Here is a 25,779-nt window from a genome sequence, read left to right on the forward strand (position 1 = left end):
GGCCATCCTTCCCACCCCTTCCCATGTTACCCTCCCAAAAAGAGCTGATCCCATCCAAAACTGAGCTAAGAGGAAACCAACACAGAACATGTGCACAGATGCTACAAAAAGGCAGAAAAGGAACATAAACATAGGCAGATGAGGAAAATGTACCAATTTGGTACATTTTGGCAATTTGAGGAATTGCCCAAAGAAAGAGGGGAAGACATGAGAAAAATTGGTTTTATGCAATGTCAAGAAATGACAGACAACATGACATTTCTTTAAAAAAATCCTCAAAAGGACTGAAGTAAGGGCTTACAAAATAACAGCACAAAATTATATTGAGCTGTCTTGCCTGGGTATGAAATGGAATAGAAGAAAAGAAACAAGAGAGATGAAATCCACCTTAGAAACAGCAAAAAAAAAAAAAAAAAAGCGCATGATTAAAATACTATAAGAAATATTGTGAACAGGCTAGAATTAGTTAGAAAAGAACTTTTTTCAAAGATTAGGAAGAAAATGATGTTTTCAACACAAAGACTGTCAAATATATAGGCATACGATGGGGCAAGTGGCACAGCATAATCTAAGAAATAATGCAAGAGAACAATCCTGAACTTAAAAAACAAAGCAAAAAACTCCCTGAATCTGCATATTAAAAATGCATAATACCTTTCAGAAAAGAAAAAAAAAACTGATAAAAATATGTCAACATAAAAACGTATCTGAACAATACAATGAGATTCAAAACTAGAGTCTCATTGGCCAATTTACAATGATGGGGGGAAATCTGGTTGGCACAAACTTCTCCATGGCAGCACTAGAAGACCATGGAACATCTAGCAAGGTCTGAGGGCAAGAAAATATAACCATATAATTTTATACCCAGCCAAGTTGATTTTCCAGATCCCAAGGCAATAGATACTCTGTCTCAAGTACGCAGGAACTTTGGAAACAACCTCTGTGAGTCTATCTTGAAAAATTACCATTAACAAACACATTTAAAAAAAAATTAAGAACTCAGGAAAGGCAAGGCCAGGAGTGTGTGTGTTAGGGTTCTGGAGGAGGAGGAGAGGATTGGTGCTGACTATTAAATCTATACACATGCAGAACAAAGCCTGAGTCTAAACAGTCACAGCCATGTTGGTTCCAAACGACATGAAAGAGTATAACCTTGACCCAGTAGGACAAAATCAGGAGGTGGTGGGATGAAAGACGTGCTAATTTCCTAATCTTTCTTACCAGGGAGGTATCACACATGTATAAAAATTTAATCAGCAGTTATTTTAAAGTCATAGCGACATCTAAATATTTTTCAATTTTTTTCTTCTTAACTGTAAGAAGATACATCTTTTATGAATCAAAATGTATCTGAAGTTCATAATTCCTTCAATTTTACCACAATTTCCATTTCTTCTTTTAAATTCAAAGAAACATATGATCCCATTATGATCCTATTTTTTTTCTCCTATCTCTTCTGTCATATCCTGTGTAGGTTCCTGGAGATATGCCTGGAATTTGTCCACCAAATATTTATCACAGATGTTTCTAGGTAGCAGAGAGGTTTATTTTACTTTTTTGTTGTTGTTTTGTCTAGTATTTCTTGAATTATTTTTTACAATGCATATTTGCCATTTTTACAAGAAAAATCTAGAGATTGTCATACTGAGTGAAGTAAGTCAGACAGAGAAAGACAAATATCATATGATATCACTTGTATGTGAAATCTAAACAAAAAGGGTACAAATTAACTCATCTACAAAACAGAAATAGAGTTACAGATGTAGAAAATAAACTTATGGTTACCAGGGCGGGGGATAAATGGCAAGATTGGGATTGACATACACACACTACTGTATATACAATAGATAAATAATAAGGACCTACTGTATAGTACAGGGAACTCTACTCAATACTCTGTAATGGCCTATATGGGAAAAGAATCTAAAAAGGAGTGGATATATGTATATGTATAACAGATTCATTTTGCTGTACATCTGAAACGAACACAACATTGTAAATCAACTCTACTCCAATAAAAATTTTTTTAAAAAGATAGAAAGAAAAGTGTTAACAGTTGCATACCTATGGGGTTAATATTTTGTGTTTATTTATGCCCTACTTTATTTGTCTAAGGAGTTGAGGCAGCTTCCAAAAAATATACACAATGCAAAAGTATAATATAAACAATTGGAAGTTGGAGGAAAGAAACGTAGACAAAAAAAAAAAAAAAAAAATGAAGATCATTACGGAAGTTAGGTGCACAGAGATGCATGCCATTCATTCCTGTGCCATTGCTAAAGATCAGCCATAGACTTGGCCCTTGGTCTTCCTAGTTGCCAAAGTGAAGAAAGAAAAATGCTTTTATACAATTGTCAGTGTTCAGTGCACAGATGGGCTCTCTCTGCCCTTCGAAGCCGAAGCCCCTCACTGGGCGGGGGAGAGGCTCTGGTTTCTCACTGATAAATCCTCCAGGCTGATCTCAGTCGTTTGGGAGCCCCTGCAGCCCCAGCCTCCCTGCTCCATGTCACTACGCACGCTCAGCTGCCTCAGGGACTCAGCCCACGTCCGCCTCCACTAGTTCCTTCACACTAACTTGTAGGGCAGGTTAGCTGACTCCCTGGCCTTTTCTCCAGCCACTCCCTGGGACACTCTCCGCTTCACTTCCCCAGAGCTCTGGCTCTGCTGCCCACAAGTCAGTCCTGTCCCTCCCCAGGCTCACAGAGCCCACACCTGGATCTCTCTACCTGGGCTTCCATAGGTGTGTCCAAGAGGAAAGCTTTGACCCCAGCTCCTTTGAAAGGGTTTGATCATGTGTCCCTGACTGGATTCATTTGAAAGCAGATCCCAGGACAAGAGCTCGGGAAGGGTTCCCAGGAAGAACAAGGAGAGGGGGATGAGACAGGAAGGATGTTAGTGATTGGGGCTCAGTCTTACTGGGGACCCTCCAAGGGACCCAGGCTGAACACAACCTAGGACCAAGCTGGGGTGTTTATTCCTCATGTTTATTGAAGTTCCTCATTGGTATTCTTCACTGATAGTCCAGGCATATCTCCACGAACATACACAAGACGTGGAATGAGCCCTGGCCTTGCGGACACGTGGTCATGGTCTTCTCTGCACCTCCAGCAACACCCCACATTAAGGAGACCCTTTACTGTTTAGCATCTTGGTCCCTCGGAGGTTTCTTTAGGAGCTCAACAGTGAAGTTGCTTCTACCCCTCCCTAGCTCTGTGTCCTTAGACAAGTTCCTCAACCTTTCTGAGTCTTCATTCCCACACCTGTAACATAGGGCAGTAAGAGAGCCTCCCTCAGAGAGTTTGTATAGGATGAATAGAGGAGGTGCATGTAAAGGGACACAGTAAGTGCTCAATAAACAGGCCCCCAGTACTGTTATCACTGCTGTGGCAGCTCTGGGGACTGAGGTGCTATCAGATTATGAGGCACTCACATCACCCCTCCCCCGGGGACTTGCCCCTCTGACGGCTGCCCCAGGGGCCCATCCTTGAGGCGCTGGGGAGACATGGCCACATCAAGCACCTCCCCCCTTTGCCCTGGGCCCAGGTGTGCTCCTGCTCCTCCAGCATCCTCACACCCTCCTTCCTGCCTCCACCGCATCTCGACAGCAGTTGGTGGCTGTCAGTCATCTCTCAGATCGCGTCCTGCCTGTCAGAAATCAAAGCTGGTGTTTTGACAAAAGATGGAGACGGGGAGAGAGCTCTGTAAAATACAAGAAGATGTCAGGGACTCAGGGAGAGAAGCTGAGGGGAAGCTGGGTGGGCACCGATGCCCAGTCGGGGTGGAGGGAGGGAGGAGGGGTGGGCCTGGGGGAGATGACTGAGGGGGCAGGGACAATATGGCACTGTCCAGACGGGCACCACGCTGCCCCCAGCTCTGTCAATGCTGTGCTGGACGAGGGCCGCTGGGCTCACCCTGGGACCCTAACCCCCCACCCCTGCGGCATCCCACTTCCTCCCATTCCCCCCTCACCTCCCCTGAGAGGCGGGCAAAGGGCTCCCCCCCACTGCACAGGTGAGGACTGGACACGACTTCCCCAAGGTCTCACAGCTCTCTGCCAGAGGCGGGATGCACACCAGACCTGCCCGAGGCTCGCGCAGCATTGACCGTGGGGCACGTCTGCCCACAGGACCAGTGGCCAGAACAAGACCTGCAGCCGCACCAGAGTTTATGGCAGCCACGGTCCTCAGATGGTTCCCGGCAACTCTGAGCAGCTCCCACCCAACCACCCCTTCATTTGTTCTTCGCCCAAACCCTGTGAAGTGCATCAAGCAGGGATAATCATGCCCACTTGTCAGATGTAGAAACTGAGGCCTGGAGAGGGGAAGTCACTTGTCTGGAGCCTCTACCGGGTTGGTAGAGGCAGGACTAGGGCCTGGCCACAGAGCCCATGAGCGCTGGCGAGAAGACAGAGATGCAGGCTCAGGGGTGAATCAGAGGGGGCTTCCTGAAAGAGGCAGCCTCAGAGGCCAGCTTGGGAGGATTGAAAGGATGAGGCCTGGTGAGAAAGGAGTTCAGAACCGAGGGGTGTGGTGAGCTCAGGTACAAAGGCCAAGAGGAAGGAAGGCTGTTTCTATCTGGACTGCGTGGAATAGCTGAGGTTGGGGAGGGGGCCGCAGAGTCAGGGCCAAGGTTTTAGATGAGGGCTGTGACCCCAGGGGGACTTATCTATCCTGGAATGTGTTCTCTCTACAAGCGAGTTACTCATGGACCCTTACGTAGCACCTACTGTGTGCCAGGCACTGCTGAACAGCTTTGTAAATATAAACTGACTTAAACCTCGCCTCAGACCTGTGAGGTAGGGACTCTTCTACCTGCCCATTTTACAGGTGAGGAGACGGAGGTACAGGGGAGTTAAATCACTGGTCCCAGGTCCCACTGCTTTGAGTGGCAGAGCCAGGATCTGGACCAGGCTGTGTGGCCCCAACACCTACATTCTTAGCCATGATGTTATGGCCACTCCCCTCACCCTCCTCCCATATGGTGACAGCAGCAAGATTCCACCTGGCATCCCCGTGTGGTCATCTAGAGGTGTCCATCATCAGCTAAGCCACACTTGACCACCTGAGTCAGGGGGCAACACAGCTGTCTGGGGAGATTGGAGACTGAGCTCGTGGAGATGGTTCAAGCCCTGGCTTAGTCTTGTAATGGCTGTGTGGCCTGGGTGGGGGCACTTAACCTCTCTGGGCTGCCCTTTCCTCCTGGGCTCTACTTCTTGTGTGGTGCAATGGGGAGATTCAAGTGGATTAGGATACATTTTACACACCTGAGAGGGGAGAGGGATTACTGGGAACCTGGGTATCATTGTCACCACTGAGCGTCCCGGGGCTCAGCAAGAAGCTCTTCTTCCCTCCTCTGGCACTGTTTCTCCAAACCAAATCCCCCAGCAGGTGAGCAAGTGAAAGCTATGATTGACTTGTCCTTATCATTATCCCTTCCACCATTTGCCGTCTCCCCAGCCCTTGGGACTGAGCAAGAAAACTCCCTGTCTGACACCAAGAGCTCTGAGTCTCGCCAGGTTCTGAGGTTCCTTAGAGATCCGAAATGTCAGAGCCGGGTCTAACTAACCTTAGGCTTTAACCAGCCCAATTCCTTTTACTGCACAGATGGAGAAACTGAGTCCTGGGGGCCGGGGCAGCAGCAGAGTAATAGTAACAACTGTGTCACCACTTTCAGTTACAGCGAATGAGAAGAAAATGCAACATGACTGATCTCAGCCGATAGGGGAGGCAGAGTCCCAGTGTAGATCTTGCTTTGGGAATGGCTGCCCTGCTCCAGCCCTCACATACCCCCGGGACCAATTCCCACAGGAAAGATCAAGTGCCTTTGTCCCTTCGTCTCCAGCAAAAGTTTTAATGCATCTTATTGGCTCTTATTGGGTCATGTGACCTTCCCTAACCCAAGGGAATCTGGGTCAGCCTGAGCCCACCACATCTGCTATCTATCAGACTCACCTGGAGAGTTTGTTTAAAGCACAGATTCCTTGCCCCACCTCAGACATTCTGTTTGGGTCTGCGCTGGGATTGGGACCCCAGGCGATTCTGTTGGGCCCTGCCACCATCCACACTGGGTCTGTTTGGGGCTTTACAGAACAACAGCAAGAGAAGCAGGGCAGACGGTTTTCTCACCACTTGCTGTGTTACTTAGAGTGAATCACTCTCCCTCTCTGGGCTCTGGGAACCTCCCTATACAATCTTCAGAGTTAACTGCGTGAACTGGAATATTTCCTTCCAGTACTCTATCTGTTTCCTGAGTCTACATTTATGAAATATTTTGTAGAAAGGGAATCTGAAGGACCCTAGTCCAGGTGTGTCTGGCCTCAAAGCCCCATTGTTGCTCCCCAGCTAGTCTCCCCCGGGTCTTCTCATGTCCCTGGCCCCTACCCTCCCCACCCACCCTGCTGTAGCCATCAGGGTCACTCTGAGACATTGTCAGTCCAATCCGAAAGGCCCTTACCCAGCCAGGACCCAGTCACGCACCTGGAGGCCTCCAGCTCCCAGCACGTGGTCTCAGACTCGAATGATCATTTTTACATCTGAGGCTCCAGGATGATTTTCTCTGACTCCTGCTGGCCTGTGTGGAGCCTGACCATCTCTCCTGTGCCTGTGGGCAATGGTCACTTCCCCAGCTTATGGGAGGGCAGTGAGAAACTGTGCCTGTGGGGCCTGCTTGGGGCCAGCTCTCAGGGAGCCAGGTGGGAAGAAGAGGGGTGCAGGTAGAGGTGGGGCTGGAGGTGGCTATGCAGCAGTGGATCAGCCAAGACCTTGGGAGTTCTCATATGAGCCCCCTGCCCCCATCAGCAAGTGTCACTTCTCTGCTCTGGGCCTCAGTTTCCCCATCTGTAGACCGGAGACGAGGTTTGGACCACATGTCCCTGCCTGTGCTCACATTCCAGGGCCTCCACTGCGGGTGTTGTGAGGATTTGAATAGTTACTACTAACACACATGCTGCTCCCTCCACCTGGGATGCCCTTTTCTGCCTTCAATGCTGGCCAAACTCCTATTCATCCCTCAGAGCCCAACTCAGATTTCATATCCTCCTTGCAGCCTTCTCCAACAGCTCCAGGGCCAATCACCCTGCCCTGTGTCCCCTTCTCTCTCATTCCCAGTTCCTTACGCCCTGAGCCTGTGGGGCTGTCGTCATCTATTTACATGTCTGTCACGCTGGGAGACTCTGGGGGTTGCAAGGGCTGAAGCCATGTCCAGTTCACAGGTGCAGCTCCAGGGCCTGGCACATAGTGTGTGCCAGGGAAAGGGTTGTCATTCATTCACTCATTCATTCGTTCAAAGGTCTGCACTGAGCACCCACTGCTATGCCCAGGCCGGGTTCTAGGAGCTGGGGCTGCAGCAGACAGACAGAGCCCCTCCCCTGAGAAGAAGTCTATTAACAAAGCACACAGTGGTGGTTACCACCTGGAGTTAAGTGCTCTGAAGAAGGGAAATGGACACTCTGAGAGAGAATTTTAGGAGGGAGAAAACTAATTTGGATCAAGGTCAGACGGGTGGTCAGATAAGTTTCCCTGAGGAGATCACATAGAATTTGAAAAACCTAAGGGATTAAGGAGATGTCAACCTGGCCAGGAAGGGGAGGGCCCCCAGGTGGAGGAACGAGGTGAGCAAACACCCCGAGTGGGGTGAGGACAGAGCAGTGGGAGCCCGGTCATCCCCCGTCCCTGGGACCCCATGAAGGGTTAAGATTTGTTCTAAGAACAGAGGGAGGCCCTGAGGGTTTTGAGTAGGAGAATGACATGACCGGATTTGTATTTTGAGTCCATGACTCTGCAGGTGGATGGGGAAAGGATGGGCTTGGGGGGAGAAGTTAGGAGGGATTATGCAGACAAGGGAGGCCTGGCTGTGATCAGAGTGGGGGATGGAGAAAACGGGGAGACTCGAGGTTAAATTCAGAGGTTGATGGGATCAAAGAATGAACAGCCACAGATGGAGGTGGGTGGGGCTATCCCTTAGAACACCAGTATCTGACGGCCCAGGCCCTGTGATGGTCAGGGATCCCCAGCATTGTACCCTCAAGAGCTGTGTTCCCAAACCCTGGATAATCCCCACACTCTCGCTCAGCCAAGGAACGTCAGCCCTGATGCGGCTGGGGCAGGGGGTCCCAGGAGGAGTCAGGCTGGGGAGCCAGGTGTCTCCCTCTGAATCTTCCCTGATAGGGTGTCATCTTGAGCAAGACCCTGCCCCTCTCTGAGCCTCAGTTTCTCCATCTGCAAAACGAGGAAGTCCTTTCCAGCTTCGAGCTTTGCCCATGAAATGAGTTTGCTCCTCTAAGACTCCCCACGGCAAGAATGAGGTTGCAGGAGGGCCAAGGGGTCTGGGTCAGGTGACCTCCAATGAAGTTCCGAACAGGGTCTTCCAGGGACACCCCCAGAGCCTGATGTCCCCACTGTGGTGGCTTCAGTGAGGGCTGAAGTGTTAACTGCTCCTATACTCAGATAAAGCCCTAAGGCTGCTCCCTGCCCACCCACCCCATGATTAATTCAGTTGAGTCAAGCGGTATAATTAGATCTCATTTCTGATGATAAAGGTATTGAAAAATAAATTGAAAGTGTCAAGTACTGCATTAGGAGGGGTGATCAAGCGAGGTGTGGGCTGACCACCTGGCCTCCAGGAACTCTGCGTTGGACTCTTTTACAGACCCGTGAAATTAGTCAAGGTTTTATTTTCATAATTGTAGGATCAAGAAGCAGGGATGATGGCATGAGAGGGGTAGGGGCAGTGGCGTGCCAGAGCCGGCTCAAACCAGCTCACGGAACTGATGGTTAGATTTTCAGGAATTTCATCAGTTAGTTGTTAAACACAGCCGCAATGAACAATTAAATTGTTTTAACTCACAATGAAATAGATTATATTAAAATCAAAGTTAATAAACACGCAAAACCTGTCAATCCCTAATTACAGTATAATATTGTACTATTGAATACACGTTTGAGGCTAGTTGCATCTATGGTACAGAAACACTGTAGAATGGTGTATTTCTTTGTGTCTCTTCAAACCTCCCGTTCAGTAACATCTCATTGGTAGCTTGAAATTGAACATGGTGGGAGTATTCACACCACAGAGACTGGTCAGCACTACAAATCAGGGCTTTGTTTCCTGGAGAGCTGGTTGTGAACTATTTACCAGTACACCACTGAGTGTGGGGGAAGGCCGGGGCAAGGAGAGAAGAGACAGATTCCAGTGTGGAGGCAGGAGCAGCATTACATGTCACCCAGCCCTCAACCAAGGAGGGCATGGGCCCAGAAAAGGACAGGGGCTGGTCCACGATGACACAGGAAGTCTCTGGCCTCCCACCTTCCAGGGTGGAGCGAGCCAGAGAGGGTCTGTTTCTCTGGAGGGGAGCCCCTGGCTCCCCGATGATGCCCTTCTGTCTCATGCCCAGAGTTCAGGGAGGGGGTTGCCCACCTATGAGAGGGGCTACCTCGCCCATGGTCTCTGTCAGGATGATGTAAGCTCATGTCTCTCTGAGTCTGCAGGGGCTCAGGTTCCTGATCTCTCTCAGGGGGCCCCTGACTCCAGTGAGCCCTAGGATTCCTCCATCAGATTGGAGGTTTGTAAAGGCAAGTCTGTTTTTCTTCCAGACTAGGGGCTCCTAAGGGCAGGACTGTGCCTCCCATATCATACTGGGGGGACAGGACTGCTTCTCTCTTCAGGTTTGGAGCTTTGAGGACTGTCTTACTTGGAGCTTCTACGGGCATAACTGTGTCCCCTCTTCAGGTGAGGCTTTCTGATCAAGCCTCCCCCACTGGACATCTTCCCTTGTTCCTTGTAAGACTGGGGTCTGGGGTGGGTGGAGTCGGTCAAGCCAGCTCTGTCCAGCCCAGGGGGACCCTGAGGGGAAGATAAGGAGCTGGACTGGAAGAGGGAAGGAGAAGGATGCTGGCTCTCAAACCCCTTGGACACAGGGGAGCATCTGTGTCAGAAGGACGAAGGGCCCTGAGATCACGAGGACAGCCCCCCACTGCGTCTTCCATCCTGGGAAAGACCAGGCAGAGCTAGGACCAGCCCCGACCCTCTTGAAGTCCTCACTAATAACTACGGAACAGAGAGAGCTGGGCTTATCCACCTACTCATCCATCCATCCATTCATTCATTCAACAAGCATTTCTTGAGCACCTACTATGTGGCTGGCACCATGCAGAGCACTGGGGATGCAACAGGGCACAAAACAGACAAGGTCTCTATACCACAAAGCTTGCAACTTATGGGGGAGATTGATAATAAATACACCAATGAATGAATAAGCAAGATAACTTCCTAAAGTATTAAATGCCATGAAGGAAATAAAGCAGGACGATGTGGTACAGAGTGCCCGGGGTGGGGGTCCTTTCTCCAGGGGTCTGGGAAGGCTCTCAGGCTTTAGGCTGAGATCTGTGGATGAGAAGGGCGTCCCAGGCATCAAGACAGTGAATACGATGACCTTGGCACCATCTAGGAGTTCTCCATAGGCCAGGGTGCCTGAGCCGTTGTGCACGAGAGGGTGTGGGGCAGGATGAGGTCGTGGGAGTGGCTGGAGACAGCTGTCGTTTCATGCACCACCTTGGGGCCGTGGTGAGGACTCTGGAGCTTATTCTGGGAGCAGCAGGGGAGTCAGACAGGTGAGGACAGCCTTGCAGCTGCTGGACTGCTGGGCTCAGAAATGCTGCGGGGGAGGCCACAGGGGCCCCGCAGGTCTGAGTACTTAAACATCAGGGAGGTGGGGTCTTATCAGCACCAGGGCTGAAGTACAGATTAGACTGAAACTCGCTCTTTATTTCCAGAATTCAAGGTGGTGGCCTGGGGACAGGTGAGCACTGGGGAGGGTGGCGTGGTGGAGGTGCTGTTGCGGGAAGGGCGTCAGTGCGCAGAGCTCAGGAGCAACGAGAGGCCAGCTTGGAGTGGGCAGGGAGTGACAGGGACAGCAGCCTTCCCTGAGCTCAGCCTGTGAGCCAGGCCCTGAACAAAGCACCCACGTGTCCTCTAGCTCATCAGCACGTGCTCTGTAAGCGTCTGCCCTCCTCACCAGCTTTCGTGATCACCATCGTCATCCTGCACTAGCTTCTTCCCTGAGCACTCGCCTGGCACTGGGCCGTGTGCTAACTGGGTCTGTGTCTGCAAGAACGACCCTCATCACACCTCTGCATCAGGACTGCTTCACCACCATCCTCCCATGGGAGAGATGAGAACACGGGGAGGGGAAGCAAGGAACTCAAGGTCATGCAGGGGGTGCTGAGGGTGGGATTCTGAGCCCAGCACCCTATGCACAACGACTGCTCTGCACCCTCCCTGTGTAGACTCCACTGATCCCCCGGTGGGGGTCCAAGGCTAAGAGGAGGGGAGGTCACCCTGGAAGCCCTGCGGTGGAATCTGCACCCTGATGGGGAGGGGTGTCTGCCCTCCTCGTGTTCTCTCCACCACCCTGACATTTGGTGGGGCTCACAGGCTCACCCCAGGACCCCGAGTGAGTGGTCAGTGGAGGGCCGGTGGGAGAGGAGTGGGCCCTGTTCCCCGACAGACCCAGGCTCATGCCACTCGGGCTTGTAGCCCTGGGCCAGTCATTCCACTTCTCAGAGCCTCAGTTTCCTCCTCTGTAAAATGGGGCAGCGGCAGCTTGTTGGGAGGCTGGGAGCCGAGGCCGGCACAGGTGTTTAGCACATAGTAGGTGCTCAGGAATGGCTGTGCCTTCCCATCCCCCTTGGGGCTGAGGTTCCTGTAGGCTGGGCTCTAGCACTCGGGCCAGATGGTCCCCTCCCTTAGAGGGTCCTAAGTGCCCTCTGAGAGCACTGGGGCTGGAGAAGAGGCTAGATTGGTCTTGGCACACTATACCTCACTCAGAGGCTCCCTGAGGCCTTGGGAGAGCTCCACCACTGCCCACCCAAACACTAGAGGGAAGCCCCGAGGCTGGCTCAGAGCAGATTCAGGTGCCTGGGGTCCCAGCGGTCTTGTGGACCCCCCACAGTGAATTCCCACCTAACACAGGATGGTGCTGCTGGAGCCAGATGGGGTCCATCTGAACGGGCCACTGTCCACAAACTGCTTCTCGGGCCGAGGAGCCCACGATTCTCCACTGGGTCAGATGGGAAATGCTTGTGCAGCCGTAGCTAAAGCCTGCCTTGGGGACTGTGGCCCCCAACCAAGGTGAGCTCTTCCCCCTGCACTCCACAACCTGACCTCTCATCACCCACAGGTCATGCTCTGTCTCCCGGGAGGTCACCACACTGCCCCTCACTAGATAGCCACTGTGTGGGTTTTAGCCCAGAAGATCCTGAATCCCAGGGAACCCTTCAGACTTGGGCAAATTGGGAGGGTTGGTCACCTTACCCCCCACCTTGCCACCCTTCAGTGGTGGGTGAATACTAATAACTAACCCTCCCAGAGCACCCACCCGAGCGCAGAGACCATCGCGCTTAATTCTCCTAACGGTCTTATGCAGGGGGACGGTCACTGTGTCCACTTTGCAGGTGACAGAGAAGAGGTTTGGAGAGGAGAAATAAACAACCAGGAAGTGGGGGACCTACAGGCTTCCAGGGCCCCCCAGCTATCACCCCCAGGGCAGACCTGCACCCTATCATCCACCCCCAGGTACCCTCACACCATCATCTGTCCCCTAACCCCACTCCCACGTGCTGCCCCTGACCAGGCGCTGCCTGCCCGGCCTTGCACGCGCATGCAAGCACATGCTCACACACTCACACTTGCTGATGCACTCTGCACGCACTCGGGCACTGGTCCCCAGATGTGTCTCCACATCCACATTCACGCCCACCACCTTCCCACATGAAGCCCCCTCAGGGGCTTCTCTCAGAGCTCTCGTGCCAGGTGTGCTATGAAATTAGCATCACATTCAAAGGTGAGGCGAGAGATAGATAAAGTAGAGCAGAATCTCATTTTAATTACCTGTAGCAGACCCCAATTTTTCAGATGATGATTATAAGAATTAAAAATTCTCTTATCAGGGGTAGAGAGGGAGTTTCTAGAAGGAAGAACAGGAAGGGAGGGAGGCAATGAGGGCTCTAAAACAAGATCCAAAGGACCCCCTCTCCCTCCCCCAGTCCCTAGTAAATGTGCAGGAAGTTTTCGGGCTAGGAGTGTATGCGAGAATGGGAAGCTTGGAGAAGGGAGTCAAAGGACCACCCAAGAGCCTCTGGCTGGGCCTGAGGCGACGAAAGCAGCCAATCAGGGCTCGTCCTCCACCTGTGAACGGATGCTCCTCAGGGAAACTGAATGTCTTCAGAGAAGGAGGTGACTTCACTGGGTTGAGGGACTGAAAATCAGTAGGATCCCGCGGTGGGTCCCATCACAGGGGGTGTGTCACGTGTTTGCTCTGTAGCCCTCTTGGTCTGGGCTCTGCTGATGACCCACCCGTGACTTTGGGTGTGTCACTCACACACTCTGTGTTGCCTCGGCTCTTGGCCACTTGCAAACACCTTCCCCACCAGCTCCTTGCTGCAGCCACCCAGCAGCCCCCCTCGATGGAAGCACCGAGAGAGCAGAGGCCTGGTCTCCACTGTCCATCTCCGTGTCCTCAGTGTCCAGACCAGGGCCTGGCACACAGGAAGCTCCCAAGAAATGTTTGTCTAAGGACTACGAGAGTGTGTAAATAATGAGGACACATCCATGAGGTAGGCATTCTCATCCCCATTTAACAGGGGAGGAGCCTGAGGCTCAGAGAGGTGAAGTGCTCGCCCAAAATCACACAGCAGGGGGAGGGGGCGGGGATTAGGAAGGGGAGGGTCAGTGGTGGGGCTGGGAGAGCAGCATGGATCTTGGGGAGAGACGGCCAGAGCAGTCCTGCATTTAGAGAGTAAATCACGTTTTACAAGGCTCCAGCCATTCCTGGGGAAACTCAAGCCAGCATGTGTGAGGCCCCAGTGACGGTGGCCTTGAGGGAGAAGGGGGAGGAGGGAGGAAGGGAGGGAGTGAGGGAGCAGCCTTATTTGCCTATAGGCCCCACCTTGTCCAATCAGCTGGGCTCTCAGGGGCGGGGACACCAGGACCTGACCAATCACCAGGAGGCTGGGAGCAGAGGCCAGTGGAGCAGAGCCAGGCCCCACCCAGGTCAGTGGCCAGGCCCCACACCCTGTGTTCAGGATGGACCTTCCTGACTGTCTTTTTGCTCCTTGACCTCCTTAAGGTCTCCCAACAGCCCAGCATCCAGGACAGGAATAATCACCTCTACTTTGCACATGAGGCAACTGAGGCCGAGAGAGGCCAAGTGACTTGCCCAAGGTCACACAGCCAGTCAGCAGCAGCAGAACCGACCCAGACTCTGACTCCCAGCCCAGGGTGCTGAGTCCTGCCCCTCTGGCTTCTTCACGGCTGCCGTGGCCCAGGGCCCTGCTGAGCACCCCTCCCTGGGCCTGTCCTCCATGACCATCAGCCGCCTCTTCCCACCAAACACCCCAACCCAGAGCTCAGCTCAGAGCTGCTGCCCACTCCCAAGCCCCCTCTCCAGCCTCCATCCCTGAGCCCCAGACCCTTTGCTCCAGCTGCCCTTGGATACCCAGACACTGGGGTCAGAGACCCTGGAATGTCAGGGCTGTCAGAGGCCCCAGGAAGGGTCTGGACCTCCCTGAGGGCTGCAGGTGGGAACAGTGGTCCCTCAGCACCACGCTGTGCCGCTCCCCTCCATGAAGCCCCCCAGGGCCTGAATTGGGGCGCTGCTCTTCTCCCAGCATCCCTCCCCCTGCTTCCTGCCTCACTTACCCCAGAAGATTCTGCAAATCCAGGTCTAAGGTGTGATTTACAAACTTCCTGGGGAAGGAGGGCAGCGTCTACACCTGCAGTGACTAAGAGGCCTGGTGATTTACTCTGCCAGGAAATGCTTGCTTATCCAAAGTTATGGTCTTGGCCCCTCCTGATTGAAGACTGAGACTTACTGAAACTTCCCTCTCCCAGGGATTCACCTGATGGCTTTGGGATGGGGGACAACAGAGGTGAAGGAGTCATGGGGACCCCCACGCAGTGAGGAGCAAACCTAGACAGCGTAGTTAGAAAGAAGATGGACTTAGGGGTCACCAGGGGTCTGGGTGTGAATCCCTGCCTCACCACGGCCAAACTGTGTGACCTTGGGAGAGTCACTTATTCTCTCTGGGCCTCAATTTCCTCATCTGCAAAATGGGTATAATCACACAATGGGACTGGTGACATCTGCCTTCCAAAGATGATGAGACTTAGATGAGGGGGTGTGTATAAATGCCTGGCACATAGCAGGTGCTCAGAAAAGTTGAATTCTCCCCTCTAGCCCATTTGAAGTCTCTCTTTCCCTGCCAGATCACCTCCTCCAGGTCTCCCTCCTAGCTTTCCTCTAAATGCCCACCTGCATCCATCTCTGTCCTCGGGGAGAGCAGACCGTGTCAGTCTCTCAGGTTCCAGGTCCCTGTGGCTCAGGAAATAGAAGAATGAGGTCCCACCAGCAGGACGGGCCCAGCTGCGTGCCAGGACGCCGGGCACAGATGGTTCACATGCCCAGGGATTGTTAGCAGTGCAGCTGCTTCCCTGCCGATGAGTTAACACATCTTGTCTATAAACAGCCCTTGGCAGAGTAAGTGTCCTCTGGGACCCAAAGTTGTGCTGTGATCCAAGGTGTCAGCAGAACTCTTTAACCTGTCTGGGTTCTAATAAACCAAGGAGGGACTGGAGAGGTAGCTGGCCTAGTTAGCTCTGCAGACCCGGGTCCATCTAGACGCCGGTGGGGAGGGAGTGGGAATCTTCCACACTGGACCCAGAGACCCCGGCCTGAATTCACATCCTCCTGAAGGTGTGTCCAGGCCCCTTAAAACTATGAGGGTGAGACTCTGAGTCTGAGGACAGCCCCTGCACTGTGGCAGCCAGCAGGGTAGAGGGTCTGGAGGAGGGGGCTCGGGAGTCAGGCCGACCAGGACCCAGAGGGACCACCAAGATCTGGGCTGTCCCTGGCAAATCCCAGCAGCCCCCCTCTGTCTCTTGGGCCTTGGTCTTCTCACCATGTGGGCATCACACAGGGGCTTGAGGGCCACTTGTCCCCGAGCTGCCCCATGTTTTCATGGAACTTGGACCCTGATAGCCAAGTAGGCCCCTGCATCAAGGTAGAGGGCTCATGAATGGTCCCTCCCACTAGGCACTGGGGTCTCTGCGGACCCTCCTGTCTGTCATGGAGGAACCGTCTCTGAGAAATGGAGGCCTACAGACCAGACCCACAAAAACGGGTGGAGCTTTAGTAAAATAATGTTTTTTGTCATTTCATCAATTTGCTCTTATATAAAATCTGAGGACTTCATGCAAAAATCTAGAGTTCTGTTTTTTAGAAAAAATCAGAGGACAGACATTGTCCTAGCAACAGGCAGCAGGAACCAAGACGTAGCCTGGGGTCCCCATGGTCCCTGCAGCCTGTGTGAGTCACTTGTAATGCCTGCTTGACCCCTGAAGACCCTTGAGGCTGTGCTGCTGTCCTGGACCCCCCACCCTAGCCTGCTCTGTACAGATGGGTAAACAGAACCCCCTCTGTCCACCTTACACTGGAATGCCACATACATGAGGGCAGGAACTGCTGTGTCCACTGTTGTATCCTCAGTGCCAGAAACAGTGCCTGGCACATAGTAGGTGCTCAGTTAACACTTGTTGAATTTGTTGACTCAGTGAATCAGAGGCAGAGCCATGGGTCAGACCCACATCTCCTGATTCACAAGCCAGGAGCCTCCTCAGCCCCGGTGGTTTATCCCTTGACTACCAGGCCCCACAACAGGGTTCCAACCCTCAAGTGCCCCCTCCCCCATTCAGAGGTACATACTCAGCCTTTTTCTCATTCAACTCAGATGCATTATAGCCCGTTCCCAGTTAGCCCTGGAGAGGAAGGGGAGCCATCCTTCTGCAGAAACATTCACTTATCACCATCTTTTTTGAGCACAAGGACTATCTTTAACATTTAAAGGAAGTGTGGGACACCACGTGTTATGAGCTCTCCACTTAAGTGGGAGGTGGTGGAGAGCAGTGGTGAGGCCATGGTGTTGGGCAGACCTAAGATCAAATCCTCATTGCACCACGTTCCAGCTCTGTGTCTTTGGGCACGACACTTAATTCTCTGAGCCTCAGTTTCCTCACCCATAAAATGGGGGTAATCCAGTACCTACCTCCAAGGGGTGTTGTAAGGATTAAATAAAATAATCCAAGGAAATCACTAAGCTCCGTGCCCAGCACACAGTAGGTGTTCAAGAGATGGTGGCTGCTATTGTTATATTTCTGCCCCAACCACCACTATTAGATCCCAAAGACAGAGGAAATGCACAAGACAGAGGCCACCAGGAGTGCAGAAATGCTTCTCAATAACTTTCCCTCTCACTGTAATTGCAGTTGCACACGAATAATACAAGGGAGCTGTGTTATGTGTTGATTATTCCATCGACAGTCAGTGCTTGGTACCCAGGTAAATTCAGGGGCCTCTTGTGATAAGCACCTCCAGGAGTTCTGGGGCTCCAAGTTAGGAACCTCGAAGATGGCTCTAGTCAAAGCCAGTGGGGATTCCTGCCATTCAGTTATGGTGGCAGTGCAGTAGCAGGGGCCACCTGGGCCCAGCCTCACCTCCCTTCCTACCCCGCCCCTTCCAGCCAGAGCTCTGGGGTCCAGGCAGCTCAGGCCACTTCCTGAGGCTGAGAGAGAGCAGTCCTCCCCACCGGCCCCCATTCACCCCTCCAACCCCAGGCACTTGCGGCTGAGCTTTGTGGCTCTCTTCCTTTCCAATGAATACATAATCGCCTCCCAGGATGGGCCGAGATGATGGCTGTAATAAAACCGCTTCATTACATCCCTCTACACAGAGCCGTTTAACGAACATCCAGCTTCAGGCCCTCCATGGCCCCTGAGCCAAACGCAAATGAAACACAGAGCACAGTATCCGTATCATTTAATTAGCTGGGGATGGGGGAAGATGGGGAGAAGGAGGTGACATCAGAGAGAGGCAGAGGGACAGAAGTTGTGTGGGGGTGGGGTGAGAGGATGAGGGAGGGTGGGAAGGAGGGGAGAGATGAAAAGATGAGATTATAAAATGATATCATTTGAGCCATTGGACTCAGCTGTGCTTGAAGCTATCAACCCTTGGACATTTTAGATGAATGAGCCAGGAGATGCCTCATTTTTGCTCTGTTTTGTTTAAACCTATTGGAGTCAGATTTATGTTCCTGGAACTGAAAGTGTCCTGAAAGATAAAACACATTGTTGGCAAAGGGAACGACGTTTGGAAAGGCCCTAAGGATAAAGAATCACAGTCTATGCAAAAAACCCCAAATAACGCCTGTGAGTCTGAAGAGTGGTGAACGAGGCAAGATGAGTGTCTGTGTATCAGGCAGAATCAGAGGAGCCTGGAAGCCTTATCAGAAGTTGGGCAAGGAGTGAGGACCAACGCGGGGGCTAAAAGACTTAATGTACTCCACCTCCGACAATGGGCATCCCCCATGGTCTTCTCCAATAGCCTCACTTCTCAGCATCCCCAGATCCCACTTGGTCCACTCTTGGAAAGTCCAGAATCAAAGATCCAGGGACAGTCAGCGCCAGAAGGGACTGTTAATATCCACTAGGGCAATGCACTCTTTTCTTTTGTATTGTCCAAGTCATACGTGAACACATTCTTATGTATGTATTGCATCCTCATGCGTGTACAGGGTAAAAAGTCTAACCATATAGACAAAGGAAATATTCTCATGTTACAAACGAGGATAAGGGTGTCCTCTGACTCCCCCGAGTTGCTGGGAGGGTGATAGGTAGTGCTGTATGTAAAGCTCGTAGCCCGTGCTGGCACACAGCAAGTGCCCCATGATGTTGGCTGGCTCTGGGATGCCCTCACAACACTGGGGGTGGTTGTCTGTTTCTCTGACTGCTCCTGCAATGATCTGGGAGTCCCAAAAGGGCAAGGACCAGACCAGTTTATGGCCTTTTCCCAGGATCCCAGACAGGCCCTGTGAGGAGTCAGGATGAGCAACGTTTAATGAAGGAGGAGTTGGGATGCAGACATGTCAGGTGACCCAGAGAGCGTCTCTGAGGGCAGAGGGTGGGCAGAGAGGTGGCCCCAGATCCACCCCCCCACCCATCCCTTATACCCAAAAGGCAAAAGGCACCACCTAGTGGCCAGCAAACAGAATTTGTTCCCATGCTGTGGAAGACCAGTGCTGAACCCCTCTTGAGGAAGAGGAGGGTGAGGCCGTTGCCTGGCTCCTGTCCAAGTCCAGCCACTGTGCTGGGCTTATTCACGTGGGTCATTTGTCAGTGGAGACATGGCCCCTGGGGTCTCCAGAGCTGCCCCCAGGTGAGGACAGCGAGGTCCCAGGAGCAGGTGTCTCTCCTCTGCTCACACGTGTCCCCTAGACTCAGTCATTCCTGCTGACCCCATGGGGTTCCCCTGCCCCTACTTTCTGCAGGATCTCCTGTGCTCTGCAGGCCCCACAACTGCGTGTGCCCTCCTGTCTCTGCTGGAGTGAGAACAAGGGTCCTCTTAAAGGATCTCATTAATAGACATTCTGGGTTTTTTTTTTTTTCATATATAATTGAATTTATTTTTTACTTATTTATTTTTGTATTATTGGGGTATAGTTGTTTTACAATGTTGTGTTAGTTTCTACTGTACAGCGAAGTGAAGAAGAGTTCCTTGTGCTATATAGCAGGTTCTTCTTAGTTATCTATTTTATACATATTATAGTCTATATGTCAATCCCAATCTCCCAATTCATCCCTGCCCCCTGCTTTCCCCCCTTGGTGTCCATACATTTGTTCTCTACATCTGTGTCTCTGTTTCTGTTTTCACAACTATCTCCTTTCACATTTGTCCTGCCCCTGAACTGTCAGCATGTGCAAACCCACTTCTCACCCACTCTCACGCCCGCTTTGCCTCTCTCACCGGGACGTGTCAGGGCAGTGTCCCCTCACAGAGGGACTGTGAAACTATATTTCAGCACATGCGAACAGGTTGCTCTGGCCCTTCGGTCTCCATGCTGGGAGGAGGTGGTCACAAAAACCTGGGCTGTTCAGTGCTTGTCTAAAACCTCTGCACAGCACTCCATCGAAAACAAAGTCCCTTAAGTAACTGGCCATGTGTTGTATTTGAGTAGAGACCTGAGTGAGGGCGGGAGGGAAATTCACAGTTAGGGGAGATTCAGGGCTTAGATAGACTTGGGTTTGTGACTCAGACATAAAACATACTGGCTGCATGACTTGGAATGTGTCACTTAAACTTAACTGAGCCTCAGTTTCCTCATCTGCAGAGTGGGAACAATTATAGTATCTACCCTGCTTGGAAGATTTAAAGTTCAAGTACATGGAAAAAATGCACATTTCCCTAGACTTCTTCTTCTATGCAAGATGGAGTAACAGGAACTGAATTACTCTCCTGCCTGAAACAACTAAACAAAACACACAAAATATTTAAAACAATGCTTTGTAAGACATTTGACATCATCCAATGAAAGACAGCGATCCCTGAGAGATGGGAAACAAATGAAGTGAGCCTTGTGATTGCCCAGCTTACTGTCTTGAGAGAGTTTCCAAGACATGGTTCAGGATAGGGGAATACAGGTGGAGCCTGGAAGACTCTCTGGGTTGAAGAGACAGAGCTGAGAGTCTGGGAGAGCTCCCAAGACAGAGTACCGAAGAGGGGAGAGCTGCACAGAGAGAGCCCCAGAGATCTGTGAATGATCCTCTATGAATCTTTAGCTCAGTAATGACCAGCACGTGCGTGTGGAAAAAGAACCATCTAAAAAGACTAGAATAGGAAATAATCCCTGTTGTTCACACAAGACTGGGAATAATATCTGTTCCAACCAGCCAACTTGGAAAACATAATTAATAAGGAACTGAGTAGAATACTCAGAAGGATCTTACCTCAGTATTGGGAAAAATTAGTCCTAGACTAAATGCTTCTCTGGTCTGTCTATCAAGTCTTAAAAGCAACAACCAAAAGGATAAAACTCTTTTTAAATAATTTAACTACATCCCAGAACAAAACTAATCAATATTTACAGAAAAACAAAAATATCCAGCATGCAACAAAGTCAAATTCACAATGTCTGATACCATCCAAAATTATCAGGAATCCAAAGAGACAGGACAATATGACCTGTAATGAAGAGAAAAATCAATCAACCCAGAACTTACAGACATCAGAATTAGCAGACAAGAACATCAAAACGATTATTATAACTTTATTCAATATTTTCAAAAAACTAGAGGAAAGATTTAGCATGATAAGTAGAAACATGGGAGATGTAAAAGATTCAAATAGAATGTCAAGAGATGAAAATTTAAAACTGTAAGACTTTTTAAAAAGTGCAGATGATGGGATTGATGGCAGATTATACACTGCAGAGGAAAAGAGCTATGAGCGTGAAGACACAGAAATAGAAACTATCCAAAATGAAACACAAAAGAAAAAAATAATTTAAAAAGTTGAATAGAGTATTCATAAACTGTGGGAAAACTTTAAGAGCCTAAAATATGTGTAACTGGTGCCCGTGAAGGATAAGAAGTGTGGAAGTACAGAAAAAAAAAATTAATGAAATTATGGCTAAAAAGTTTCTGAATCTGACAAAACTTATTAACCCAGAGATGCAAGAAACTCAATAAACTGTAAGCACAAGAAACATGAAGTATGACAAGGCACATCACAATCAAATTGATCAAAATTTGTGAAAAAGAGAAAATGTTAAAAGCAGCAAGAGAGGAAAAAATTACGTTATGCACTGAGGAACAAAAATAAGAATGTGAGTAACAAAGATAAAAATGATAGCAAGTTTCTAATTAAGGCAATGTAAAAGTGACATCAGTGAAAATGGCATAGTAAGGACTACTGAAAATTCTCTCTTCCATAAAACAATGGATAAAGTGGCAAAAATTCTCAGAATTGACTTTTTCAGAACTCTAGAAACTAACCAAACCAGGTTTGAAGCAATCCTGGGTGAATTTATTAAAAAAAAATAAGTTGAATCTCAGTAAGAACAGTGAGCTTTCTAGCATTGTATCTTGCTGCAGTCCCATCCCACTCTCTCCAGCACCATGGTAACCTTGAAATCCAACATCCCAGAATCACGGTGAGAAGAGCAGACTGGCAACCATGGAAGGGGGCAGAACAAGGTTGGAGCATCTTCAAAGTCACATTTTTGGAAAACTGTCATTATTTGACCTGTCTGGTAGTTTCCTAGAAGATCCCACTCATAAGGTTGTCTTTATTTTACCTGAGTCAAAACTCGCCCACTGCAAAAAGCCTTTTCCTGGGGAGCATTTGTCAAAAACAATTACAGACAATTGTTTAATTTTCATGATTGCCTGAGACAGTGGACAACAGTTGGGGTTAGCAATAGACTAGGCACAAGCTTAAAAGACAAAACTGGGGAATAGGCTGTTCATACAGGCTTTGAAAAGCTCCAAAATATTCCCAGAAATCTAGGATGCCATGAGCATGGGTAAGGCTGTGTATATACTCAGGAAAGACCTGAGAGGGCCCTAAGTCCTCACCTTTGGCTGACCTTGGGGCTTTGTGAAGGCTAAGGCAGAGTCGTAAACTGGTAGAGGGTTGAAGGCATGCCCTAATCCCTACACAGAGCCCCTCAACAAAGACTGAGAAACTTACTGGTTCTAGGTTTTTAAGGCAGTCTCTGTCCAATCATTAGCTGACCACCAAGTTGTCTGAGCAGAGACTTCAATGACTACACATGACAGGGAATACAGACTTTATAGAAACATCACTAAACACAAACACACACACACACACACACACACACACAATGACTAAAACAAACATCAGCACAACAAACTCTGAGAAGTGGAGAATCTGATTTCCAGAGTTGCCACATTATATCATTTAAAATGTCGTTTCCAACAATAAATTTTAAGACACACAAAAAGAGGAAAATATGGCTCATACACAGCAGATTTGAGTTGGCAAAAGAAAGAAGCAGTGAACTTAAAGATACATCAGTTGAGATTACCCAAGTCTGAGGAACAGAAAGATAAAAGAATAAAGAAAATTTATAGAGAATCAAACATCCATGGGACACCATCAAACATACTAACATATAGATAACAAGAGTCACAGAAGGAGAGAAGAAAGAGAAAAGAGAAAGGGGAAGTTTTTTTTAAAGAAATAATGACCAAAACTTCCCAAATTTGATGAAAACCATCCATCTACACATCAAAGATGCTCAACAAAATCCAAGCAGGTTAAGTTCAAAGATCTATACTTAAATACAGCATAGACAAACTGTCAAAAGACAAAGAGAGAATCTTGTAAACAAATAAGGGAAAATGATCCATCATATACAAGGGAGTTTCATCAAGCTTACTTCTTCATCAAAAACTGTTGATGCCAGAAGATGATGGCATGACACAAAGTGCTGAAAGAAAGTATGTTAATCAAGAATTCTATATCCAGAAAAACTATCCTTCAAAAATGAAAGAGAAACTTCACATTCCCAGGTAAACACAAATTGAGAGACTTTGTCCCCAGTCGATCTGCCATATGAGAAATACTAAAGGGGATCCTTCAGGCTGAAATAAAAGGACAGGAGACAATAACTCAAATCTATGTGAAAAAATAAAGTGCTCTGGTTAGGTAACTATATAGATGATACCATCATGGACATCTTGGACTCTCCCCTCTACATCTACTCTTACCTCTCTTACCTCAGCAGATACATCAAGCCTTAGATTTCTATTTCAGCTCTTATTTACATCCACTCCTCCAATTCCATTTCCATATCCACCATTCTTATTCATTTATTTACTATAAGTTGTATTTATACATCAAAATATGTAGCCACTTGGAAATTTGCAAGAAATAACATTTTGTTTCACAGAGACATCGTGAAATCCCAAGTCAAATTCAATATTAAGGTATATTTTGGTATCCTTTCACTCTGTATTAAATTTTATCAACACTGGCCAATTCTTGTGGAAGTTATCATCGTACAAATATAAATACAAAATCTCAAAAAAATTATATAAAAAGAGGGCCTTTAAGTTGCTTATAAAGATAAACATATATTTCCCATATAATCCAGAAATCCTCTTTCTAAAAGTATCCACAAGTGAATTGAAAATTTACATTCACACAGAAATCTGTACACAGATATTTACAGCTGTCATATTCATAATTGCTCCAAACTGTACCAAGATGTTTTTCAACAGGTGAATGGATAGACAAATGGTGGTGCATCCATTTGATGGAATACTACTCAGCTATACAGACGAACCAGCTATTGATTCACACATACATGTGAGAATATTGACCCTTTAAACAAAAATAATAGTTTAGTGTAGGGCTTATATGTATAAGTAAAATGCATGATAATACTAGCACAACCGTAGGAGAAGAGCCTTACTTCTGTAAAGTTCTTAAACTAGTGAAATATAGGTAAGGTTCTTAAACTATATGTCATGTAGGTAGACTGTGTTAGGTTCGAGATCTATACAGTAAACGCTAAAGCAATCACTAAAATAACAAAACAAAGAGTTAAACAGCTAACAAGCCAACACAGAAACCAGAGTAGAATCATAAATGGTAATCAATCCGAAAGAAGGTAAAGAAAAGGGAGCAGATACACAAAGAAAGAACAAATAGAAAACAAATAGGAAGATGGTAGATTTCAACCCTAAAACATCACTGTTATGACTGCCTTTCGCGAGGGAAGTAAACCAAGGCACAGAGAAGGGAAGGAGCTTGTCAGGAGTTACAGAGCCAGGAAGGAGTAGGGCCAGCCTTTAATTCACATTTAATCCACAGCCTGTGGACCTGTGCTCCTAACTTCACAAGGAATGTGCCCCCAGCCCTGAAGACCCTGAAAACTTCTGTTCTCCAACCTTTCACCTCCTGACAGAATCCCCGATTGATGTGGAAACAGAGCTGCCTGGGGCCACAGAGATTTTGTGTTCAATGCCTTCCTTTTATAGCTGAGGAAACTGTGTCCCTGAGAGGCAAAGGGGCTTGTTCAAGGTCACGCTCTGAAGTAGAGACACATCTGGTATTGTGACCCGGCCCGTCTCTCTTCCCCACTTCCAGCTGCCAGGCTCCTTGTCCCTGTTCCCAGAGCCTTTCCTCCACCTCCCAAACTGCTGTGCAAACACCTGGCCCTCGATTTTCTCTCCCATCCCAGCAGACGTTAATTATAAGGGCTCATCATTGCATTTTCTTCATCTTGGAAATGCTCCCAGGTGTTTTCCAGGAGACATTTTTCTGGATTATTTTCCTCTGTATAAATTGGTTCAGAGTCATCCATCTTCCATAATCGAAAAACCCCAGGCTCCAGGTGTTGATGACTTCTTCCTTCTCAGAGGGCTCCTGGCCCATGGGAGCTGGGAAGCCCATCAGTGATCACTGGCGCAGACTGGGGAAACTGAAGCCTAGAGCAGGAGGGACTTACCTGAGTTCACACTGCAGGTAGGAGCTGAGGCAGAACCTGAACTCAGATCTCTAGGCTCCTGGACCCTGCTCTTTTACTGCAGCCTGTTTACACCTGCTAAGCCTCAAGTACGACCTTGAGACCCAGTTTCCGGTGGGGGGGAGGGGTTTCATGATGTCAAGGTCACCTTGTTTCTGTCCTTGAGCATGAAGTCGTCTGATTTCCCTTTAAAATAGCTTAATAACACAAATGATTCACAATCTTTGTGAAAAATTCCACTGATACCAAAAGAAAAAGACTCTAAAGAGCTTCCACCGTTAGCTTTGGGGGGAATATTCTTCTAACCCTCTGCAGCTGGTTTTTCTCCACACCCCAGTTATCCTTCAGCCCCCTCTGTCCAGCTCTGAACCAGTGAGGATGACCCGTGTGTACCGTA

This window comes from Balaenoptera ricei, chromosome 1 (genome assembly GCF_028023285.1).
Source record: "Balaenoptera ricei isolate mBalRic1 chromosome 1, mBalRic1.hap2, whole genome shotgun sequence".
In the NCBI taxonomy this organism is placed as follows: domain Eukaryota; kingdom Metazoa; phylum Chordata; class Mammalia; order Artiodactyla; family Balaenopteridae; genus Balaenoptera; species Balaenoptera ricei.